The 8,305-nt window shown below is 41.0% G+C and overlaps 1 long non-coding RNA gene across 2 annotated transcripts; it reads left to right on the forward strand.

The window, feature by feature from the left end:
- Window positions 1–6,244: 6,244 nt before the first annotated feature.
- Window positions 6,245–7,104, forward strand: LOC126945694 (uncharacterized). 2 transcript variants are annotated; one of them, XR_007722529.1, is made up of 3 exons: window positions 6,245–6,264; window positions 6,382–6,565; window positions 7,011–7,104. It is a non-coding gene; the product is annotated as an uncharacterized LOC126945694 (long non-coding RNA). The 2 variants fall into 2 exon arrangements; XR_007722530.1 differs by having other exon boundaries at window positions 6,382–7,104.
- The last annotated feature ends 1,201 nt before the right edge of the window (window positions 7,105–8,305 follow it).

Below are 8,305 nucleotides of genomic sequence, written 5' to 3' on the forward strand. Positions count from 1 at the left end.
CACAGGGTCCTCTGAGGAGGACCAATCAGTTCCACTGCTCCTGGGTGAAATCCACAGCCACATTGTCAAATGACATGATCCCTGTAATTGAATGCTTCTATTCAATAGGTCGGATAAAAATCAAAATGATAATACTTTCAAAAATAAAGAACATATTCTTCAGAGAGAATATTTCATTTCAAAAAGGACTTTTTCATTTGAAATGAAGTATTTCATTTCAAAAAGGGCTTTTCTGAGATATTTGCAATACCTATCTACAGCAAAGGACTTTTATACTATAGAAACTATAAAGAACTCCTACAAACAATAAGATAAATATAGATAGATAATCCAATAGAAAAACCAGAAAAAAAGATTTGAACAGGTAATTCACAAAAGAGAATACCCAAATGGCCAATACATATGTAAAAAGGTGCTCACCATCACTAGTCATCAGAGAAAGGCAAACTTAAACCACAATGAGATACCACTATATGCCAACAGAAAACTAAAATTAAGACCAACAATCTTCAGCTTTCCTGAAAGGCTTTTTGAATCCTTTCTTCCTTCCTTCCTTCCTTCCTTCCTTCCTTCCTTCCTTCCTTCCTTCCTTCCTTCCTTCCTTCCTTCCTTCCTTCCTTCCTTCCTTCCTTCCTTCCTTCCCTCCCTCCCTCCCTCCCTCCCTCCCTCCCTCCCTCCCTCCTTCCTTCCTTCCTTCCTTCCTTCCTTCCTTCCTTTCTTTCTTGAGACGGAGTTTTGCTCCTATCACGCAGGCTAGAGTACAGTGGCACGATCTCGGCTCACTGCAACCTCCGCCTTCCGGTTTCAAGTGATTCTCCTGCCTCAGCCTCCGAAGTAGCTGGGATTACAGGCGCCTGACACCACGCCTGGCTAATTTTTGTATTTTTAGTAGAGATGGTGTTTCACCATGTTGGTCAGGCTGGTCTCAAACTCCTGACCTCGTGATCCGCCCACCTTGGCCTCCCAAAGTACTGGGATTACAGGCGTGAGCCACCCCACCAGGCCCAGCTATCTGCATTCTATTTGAGTCTTTCTCCCCCTAAATCCTGGATCTGTTCAACCCTTCCAATTTCCCTCCAAATGTTGGCTGGAGGTAGAGCAACTGAAGCTCTCATACATTGTCGGTGGAAGTAAAATGGTGTAGGCACTTAACAGATTGGTAGAATCTAATAAAGCTGAACATCTAAATTAACATCTAAGTTAGTTTATCTAACTTATCTGCAAGAGGTAGATGATACACCTAACCTAGGATTCAGCAACTCCACTCTTAGGTATATACCCAGTGGAAATGCACACGTATATTCACCAAGACATGCACAAGAATACTCACAGAAGCATTATTTGTAATAGCTAAAATGGAATATCCAACAGCAGGGGAATGGATTAACAATTGTGATATGTTTATACAAAAGGAATAGTGAATAGTATGGAAAAAGAACAGACTACTGACACATAAAGTAACAAGGATGGATCTCAAAAACATTATGGTAAGTAAAAGAAGCCAGATCCAAAAGAATAATAATGTGTGATTCCATTTATACGACATTCAAGAACTGGCAAAAATAATCTATGGTGGTAGAAATCAGAAAGTCGTTAGCCGTGAATCAAGCGATAGTGATTGGAAGTGGCATGATGGAGGCTTCTGGGTGGCTTGTCATTTCCTGCTTTTTGATCCAGCTATGGGTTACAAAGGTGTTTTCACTTGGCAGAAGTTCATTAAACCGTATACTTTATACGCTTTTCTCTGTATGTTCTGCTTCAATAAAAGGTCTGACCCAAAACATTTTCATCTAAGTTAGTTTTCCCTAAAAGGTTTTAAAAAACAGTAAGAGGGTCGGGCACAGTGGCTCACACCTGTAATCCCAGCACTTTGGGAGTTCGAAATCAGACTGGCCAACATGGTGAAACCCTGTCTCTACTAAAAATACTAAAAATACAAAAATTAGCAGGGCATGATGGCACGCGCCTATAATCCCAGCTACTCAGGAGTCTGAGGCAGGAGAATGGCTTGAACCCGGAGGCAAAGGTTGCAGTGAGCCAAGATTGCGCCACTGCACTCCAGCCTGGGCAACAGAGTGAGACTCTGCCTGAAAAAAAAAAAAAAAAAAAAAAAAAAAAAAAAGCAAAGCAAAGAAAAGAAAAAGGCTGGGCGTGGTGGCTCATGCTTATAATCTCAGCACTTTGGGAGGCCAAGGGAGGTGGATCACCCGAGGTCAGAAGTTCAAGACCAGCTTGGCCAACGTGGTGAAACCCCGTCTCTACTAAAAATCCAAAAAATATTAGCTGGGCGTGGTGGCGCATGCCTGTAATCCCATCTACTTCGTAGGCTGAGGCAGGAGAATCACTCGAACCTGGGAGGGGGAGGTTGTAGTGAGCTGAGATCGTGCCCTTGCACTCCAGCCTGACCAACAACAGCTAAACTCCGTCTCAAAAAAAAAAAAAAAAAAAAGTAAGAGAAAGATTTAAAACTCCCACAGAAAAAAAAGTAGCATTTGTCAACTTCATTGACAAACACACACAAAAGAAATGAGATATTTTCAACTATCAAATGGCAAGGATTAAAACCATGACAAGAAGATTAGAAAGGGTATTTTCATTCATTATTAGTGGGGGGTGTCAACTTGAACTAACTTTTCAAAAGGCAATTTGGCAATGTCTATGAAAGTTCAAAACGTGCCCACCTTATGAACCAGACATTCTAGAAATGCTCACCACTGTGTACAAAGATAGATGACAAGATAAAAAAATAACAGATACTGCTGAGGTTGTAGACAAAAGGGAATGCTTATACACTGTTGGTGGGAATGTAAATTAACTCAACCACTGTGAAAAGCAGCGTGGCAATTCTTCAAAGAGCTAAAGAGAGAATTACCATTCAACCTAGCAATCTCATTACTGGGTATATAGCCAAAGGAATATAAATTGTTCTACCACAAAGATGCATGCATGCATATGTTCATTGCAGCACTATTCACAATAGCAAAGACATGGAATCAGCCTAAATGCCCATCAATGGTAGACTGTACAAAGAAAATGTGGTGCATATGCACCGTGGAATACTATGCAGCCATCAAAAAGAATGAGATCAGGCCAGGTGCACTGGCTCTTGCCTGTAATCCCAGCACTTTAAGAGGCCAAGGTGGGAGGATCATGTGAGCCCAGGAGTTCAAGACCAGCCTGGATGACATAGCAAGACCTCATCTCTAGACTTCGTCTCTACAAAAAACAATAATAACAATTTTGAAAAGAACAAGATCATGTCCTTTGCAGCAACATGAATAGAGCTGGAGGCCATTATCCTTGACAAACTAACACAGGAACAGAAAACTAAATACGGCATGTTCTCACTTATAAGTGGGAACTAAATGATGAGAACTGATGGACACAAAGAGGGGAACAACAGACACTGGGGCCTACTTGAAGGTGGAGGGTGGGACGAGGGAGAGGATTAAAAACATAACCATTGGGTTTAGTACCTTGGCAATGAAATAACCTGTACAACAAATCCCCGTAACATGAGTTTACCTATATAACAAACTCGCACATGTACTCCTGAACCTAAAATAAAAGTTAAAGAAAAAGACAAGAGAGATCACTGCCGCACTGTAGCAGAAATTACACAGAAGTCCTTCAATATGGGGCTGATTAATAAATCATGATACATGCATACAAGAAAAAAAAAAGCATCTCTTAAAAATATCACTATGTCCTGATACTGAAATACCTTCCATTAACAAGTGTTCATTAAGTCGGGGCTATTCCAGCTCTAAGTTCCAGTGAGCAGCTGTGCAAGCCCATGCCATCTGCTTATCCACTCTGGTACTCAGCTTCCTTATCTGTAAGAGGTAGATAACAATGGTACCTACTTCCTAAGGTCATTATGAGAACTAAAAGTGATCACGCATATATAATGCTTCGTAAGGTGTCAGGTGCAGTGTAAGTTCACTACATGTTGGCTCCTGTTGTGTCACTTCTATTATCATTATCATTACTACTGTGACCATTATTAATATTATTCTGGAAAGGGCAAATGGAATGACAAAACAGTTTTACCTAATGAGCAGATTTTAGCAAAAGGAAGACATTTACATACATATATATTTATATGTGTATGTAAATATAAAGAGAAAGAACAAGGGGGAGAGAGAGGTGTATAGGTGGAAATTAACCAAATTCATCAGAAATTGGTTATTTGGAATGAGTGGTGATATGGGATTATAAGTGAATTTCCCCTTTTAGATTGTATATTCCTCAAGAGTTTGGATTTTTGGTGTGCCACTTCTAAATCACTTCTGTAGCAAGAGAAAAAAATGACAAAATAATATAGACTTTCTTAAAAAGGGCAGAAGGGAAAGTACTGAACATGCTTAGGGACATCATGAATTCTGAGCCTAAAAAGGAAAAGGGCAGACCTTCGGGTTGCTCAGGCTGTTCTGAAACCCCAGATGTGGAAAAACTACATATAGATTAGAAAAGAATTTGAAGGGCATGGGGTTTACTGATTCTTCCTGATGATCAAGGTTTTATCCATATACTGAGCCAGAACATAAGAGGTATTTATGCAGACATGACTTTGATTTCCTGAAGAGTCACATCTTTTTAGTTCTGCTTTAGCAGGACACCTTTGGTTCACATGAAGACATATTTTAAGTCACAGCAGAGCAATCCTATCCCTGTATTTATCACAAGATTGCTGATAAGGGACTTGGCTGATGCATCAGAGAACTGTCTTATCAAGGAAATCTTTGCTTCTGAGGAAGTGGCTTACTTTCTCTGTATGGGTGAGATAAAGAAAGCAAATGAGCTTTTTCCCCCTCTACGTTGTGGCTTCTAGGAAGCTCAGAAAAATAACTGTAGCTCAACATAATTATGTAGAATCCTATGATATATATATAGACATTTCAGCCTGGCCCTGGTTTTGCTCTACTTCCGTATTCCTTTTTATGTGTTTATCCATTTTATGGTATTAATAATAATATAATAATATTAAACTCATGTATGTGCTAGGCATTGTTGTAAACACTTATATTGACTCAATTGATATACACAACAACCATACAAGGCAGGCATTATTATTATTATCATTAACATCATCATCCCCATTTTACAGTTAGGGAAACTAAGGCACAAAGAGGTTAAATGACGGCTCTGCCCACAGACCACCAGCCCTCTCACTTCCGTTCTATGTGAACTCTGCCCTGCCTCATACCCTGCTCTGATGTTAAGATCTGAATTCCTATTCGGGCAAGGTCCCCTTGTGTTTCCACAATCAGTCACAACTTCCTCTGACAGCCACCTTTTTCCGACCTTTACCCAGGATTAGGTACTGCCAGTCACTATATTTGCTCATGCACAGTACCGTTCCCAAAGCCATTGGCACTAGCAGCCAAAGTTGTTTTGTGGTTTTCTTTAATTTAAGGATTAAATTTTTAAAAATTGTACATATTTGTGGGGTGTAGAGTGGTTATTTCAATATATGCATACAATGTGTAATGATCAAATCAGGGTAATTAGCATGTGCATCGCCTCAAATATTTATCATTTCTTTGCGTTGGGAATATTCAAAATCTTCTCTTCTAGGTATTTAAAAATGTACAATAAATTATTGCTAACTATAGTTATCGAACAGTGCTATAGAACACCAAAACTTTTTTGTTCCTTAACTGCAATGATTGTACGTCTTTGGCTGGCAAGAAAAATGGCCGTGCCAGTAAACCAGCTTGTCAAGGGAGCAGGCATCTTTAGAGCCCTTACCATTCCGTACAGGAGAGTAATATGCCTCTTAAGGTTTGGAAAAGATAGAACTCCGAGAGGACTTTGAAGACTTGGCGATAAAAGTGGGGCCCTTTGTGCAAAGTTAGTGACGGGCAAATTATGGGCGTGTATGGGGTGTTTCAAGAGAACGGGTGTGTAAAAATGTAGAGTTCAGGACCACAGACCCCTCCGCTGGGAGATACCACTGAGGAGATGGGGGAGGCCTGAAATGGTACTGACCTCCCCGGTACCTATCGCCGGGGAGAAAGGATGCAGAGTCGGTGAAAATACATTCCTCCCTCTACAGGTCAGTATCACTGGGCAGACAGGGAGAACGTGTGGAGCTGGTAGTTCTTTCAAGAAAACAACAGTAGGGAGATAAATACTATTAACCTAGCGGTGGCGAAGGCTCAGGTTGGGACAGTCCGTTGTGGAAGATACCACTGGTGCAAATAGGGAGGTGTGGTACAATCTGTCCTCGGAAAAAGAAACGTGAAGAAAGTGACATTGGTAAACATAGGCGCAGGGAGAGTTGGAGACAGAAGCCTAGGGATAAAGGAGCCCGGGTGAGGTGGAATCTTAGTCGGAGACTAGGTGAGAAGACAGATCTGATTGTGACCCCGCCAGGCCTCCTGGGAACCTGTTGCAGAGAGATTTGAGAGGGCGGAGATTCCAGAGTCCCAGTCCTATGGGGCCTTCCTGAGGCCTAGGGGAATAACCGGGAGACAGACAGTGATCAGGTTCCGGACCTCAAACACTCTGCCCTATTAATCACATTCTACCAATTGATCACCTGAAAGAAAATGCACAGGTGAGCCCTTTCAGGCTATTGCAATAGGGAAAACTTTCCTTAATGAGGAACATCCCAAAGACAAGGAAGGAGACCTCGGGTTGTATAGAGGCAGGTAAGGAAAGGAGTCATCCTTGAGTCATCAGGACAGATAGAGATAGGTCTTATCTCAGAATATGCAGATACATTAGGGACTACTATAGACTGAATTGCGCCCCTCCCCCATCCCCCAAATTCGTATGTTGAAGCCCAAACTCTCAATGTGATGGTATTTGAGGATGGGGCCTTTGGGAGGTAATTAAGGCTATATGAGGTCATGAGGGTGGGGCCTTGGTGTAATGGGATTAGTGCTCTTTTAAAAACAGACGTCCAAGAGTTTGCTCACTCTCCATTTGCATAAAAAAGAGGTGATGTGAGAACAGAGTAAGAAGGCAGTTGTCTGCAAGCCTTATGGCTTTCTTTTTAGAGAACCCTCACCAGGAACCAAATCAGCTGGCCTCTTCATCTTGGACTTCTCCCAGCCTCCAGAACTATGCCAAATAAACCTCTGGTTTAACCCATCCAGTCTGTGGCATTTTATTATGGTAGCCTGAGCAGGCAATCCAGAGACTTTTAAAGTTAGCCCTTTGCTGGAACCCCAAAGGGAGCTGGGAGCTGTGAGAATTTTGTAACCATGACTGCTTTCCAGGAGCACAGGACCCATTCAGATATAAAGTAACACCGTCACTCCCCTTCCAGCTCACTCTGCCCTCATGGCTCCTACTCCTTCCCACTCTACCAATCATTCACATCTATTCTCTCCCACGGTGCCCCCAGTTTCCCCCCATTCAGTCACACTGCCATTTGCTTTCATTCATTCTGCTTCATGGCCACCGTTCACACATCTTATACCTCATATAAACACCTTTTTTTTTTATTGTGGTAAAATACACATAACGTGAAACTTAGCTATTTTAACTATTTTACATTGTACAATTCAGTGCCATTTAGGACATTCACAGTATTGTGCAACTATTACCACTATTTAATTCTAGACCGTCTTCACCACCCCAAAAGGAAACCCCATCCCCATTAAACAATCATTCTCTATTCCCCTTTCCCCCCAGTCCCTGGCTACCACTTAATCTGCTTTCTGGTGCTATAGATTTGCCTATTATGGCTATTTCATATAAGTAGAATCATACACTATGTGGTCTTTTGTGTCTGGCTTCTTTCACGTGGCATAACGTCTTCAAGGTTAATCAGTAACAGTACTTCATTCCTTTCTGTGGCTGAATAATATTCCATTGTATGGATATACTATACTCTATTTGGTTTACCCACTCATCAGTTGATAGATATTTGAGCTGTTCTACCTTTTGGCTATTATGAATAGTGCTGCTATGAACATTGGTGGATAAGTTTTTGTTTGAATGCCTACCTGTTTCCCATTTTATTACATATATAAGTAGGAGTGGAATTGCTGGATCATATAGTATTTCTATGTTTAACTTTTTGAGGAACCACCAAACTGTTTCCTATAGTGGCTGTACCATTTTACTTTCCAACCAGCAGTGTATTAGGGTTCCAATTTCTCCACATCCTCTCTAACACTTGTTGTTTTGTTGGTTTTTATTGTAGTCATCCTAGCAGATGTAAAGTGGTATCTAATTGTGGTTTTGATTTGAATTTCCCTGATGACTAATAACAAATCTTTTCATGAGCTTATTGGCCATGTGTATATCATGTATATCTTATTTGGAAAAATATATATTCAAGTCC

The sequence above is a fragment of the Macaca thibetana genome, chromosome X (genome assembly GCF_024542745.1).
Source record: "Macaca thibetana thibetana isolate TM-01 chromosome X, ASM2454274v1, whole genome shotgun sequence".
Classification (NCBI taxonomy): Eukaryota; Metazoa; Chordata; class Mammalia; order Primates; family Cercopithecidae; genus Macaca; species Macaca thibetana.